The sequence below is a fragment of the Theobroma umbraticum genome, unplaced genomic scaffold (genome assembly GCF_002168275.2).
Source record: "Theobroma umbraticum cultivar Fairchild unplaced genomic scaffold, ASM216827v3 scaffold_147.0, whole genome shotgun sequence".
Lineage (NCBI taxonomy): Eukaryota > Viridiplantae > Streptophyta > Magnoliopsida > Malvales > Malvaceae > Theobroma > Theobroma umbraticum.
The window spans coordinates 3,497,243-3,499,425 of NW_018397259.1; the positions used below are offsets into that span (position 1 = coordinate 3,497,243).

The 2,183-nt window shown below is 31.0% G+C and overlaps 1 protein-coding gene across 1 annotated transcript in view; it reads right to left on the reverse strand.

The window, feature by feature from the left end:
• Positions 1 to 2,183, reverse strand: part of LOC110415037 (FAD-linked oxidases family protein) — a 15,679-nt gene that overhangs the window by 3,361 nt on the left and 10,135 nt on the right. The gene's annotated exons all lie outside the window — the stretch shown is intronic.

Sequence of the window (2,183 nt, forward strand, 5' to 3'; positions counted from 1 at the left end):
CGTAAGTGTGTTGCTGGGATTTTTTTCAGCTTATTGTTGAAACATCTAAGTTTGTGTAAGTTTATTTGCCAATTAAGTGTAGGAATTGTGTTGATTTTCCACCTATTAATTGAAAATCTTTTAAAAAAAATCTTTATCCGATTACCGGTTCCACATAATATATATGAAGAGACGCAAAAAGGATCAGGGGTGATATCCAAACCGCAGGCAAAGAGCACTAAAATGGACAACACTAATACACCCTACACCTTTATCGCGGTAAGTCGTCGCTCACGAATACTACCTACCCTCCATTACCGACCACCACTAATCACGCGCGTTTTGATTGTGAAAGAAGAAGAATACCACTTTCATGACGACTTGGTTCAAGTGAGAGAAAGAAACAAAGCTAATATAGGTTCGGTTTCATGACTAGCTTTAAGTGAGAGAAAAGAATAGGTTTGTTTCGTACTCGGAAAATAACTTGGTGATGGGAAATTTGGCACTGTATCAACTTTGACACTCAAATGAAACCCTTGTTTCCGAAGCCTGTAATGGATGCACAAACCCCAGCAGAACACGATAAAGAAATCAAAGGAGAGTATTAAGTCTCCAACCAGAGTCCCTCATTAATCAACCATGTGTTTTCAAAAGAGTCATGGTGCTCCTTCGGAAAAAACCTTTTACAGTTCTACCAATACTGGAGGTAGCTACCACTGCTGGAATATTAATAAATAACTTACTATAACTTATTATTAATAATTAGTGTTGGTTTTTAACATGAATTGAGTTGCTTCCTCACTCATTTTCACCATGTGGTCCACGTCCTATTCTCTTCTTTGCTACTCGATCGTAACGAAATGAAAAAAAACAGATGACTGATTTTGCATGGATAAAATTTTTTTTAATAATTAAATGATCAAATAAGTTACATTTATAATCTAACAATCTTCAGCATATGTATCATAAATTCTTTTCTTAAGTAAAGAAAAATCAAGAAAGTACCATAATCTAGAATAAATTCAACCAAGAAAATAATCAATTGATCAAAGTTAATTGAATTTGAAGCCTTCTAATAAGAATTCATGACCTACTTTTTATCATCGGGATAAGATTGAATCATGTACATAAAACTACTTTTGCTTTGCCACCCACAATCTAATAATTAAAATTTGACTATTTCATTGTCTGCTGCCAATGCTGCCAATGACATTTTTTCTGGGCAAGTGGTGTACTGTTGTCTCTATTATTACCGATGTGATGTGCCATGCTTTATTGCTGTGCTTTTTGTGGTTGAGGCTGCCCATCGCCCTTGTGCGTTTCTGCCATTGTTAATAATCAAAGCAGATTTCGTGGCCCGAAGAGGAAATTCGGAACCCATCTTGCTTGAAGTTAAAATACCTAGGATACTGTACTTGTTATCTTTAAAGAAGATAAAAGCACTGTTGTTTTTCCAATCAAGCCCATGGTATTAATAGCAAGTAGCTTACAAAATTTCACAATCCAAATTATTAAATTAAAAAAATAATTATAATTATTAAAAAAATCAAAATAATAAAAGAATTAATAAATACAATAAAACTCGTTACATTACATATGACAAAAAAAAACACTATTGCTCATTATTATCGTTGTTACATCCGTTTTGTTATCAAATTACATATTATATATGTTATCTTATTAATAACATAAGAACGATGCTATCACATTTTGATTGTCCGTTTACATTTCTTTATTTTCATCCTATTATTTTGATAACAAATAGTTGGAAATGCAATAAATAATAGAAATATTAAAGGAGATATGATATGGTACATCTAATTTTATTAATTCTATATGCACTAGAATTAGGGATATAATTTTTTATTTTTCAAATTATTAATTTAAAAAAACAGTAGTATCAGTATTAGTAGTCGTTTTTAATAAATTCTAAAACACAATCAATCTCTCAAAAATATTGAATACAACTCAATAAAAATGAAAACAAAATACAAGTATCTAAAAAGAAATGCATGGAAATAATGACATCTGCGCTTCAAATTCATGAGCTTTGTGTACAGAATTAATGTCAACCATGACTGATGAGATGACATGTTTGCCCAAACTATCAATGAAAATGATTCAAGGGCTTATTTGTTATTTACAGAAATAGATAACAATCAATCGTTCAATATTTTAATTACATAATATATATATATATATAT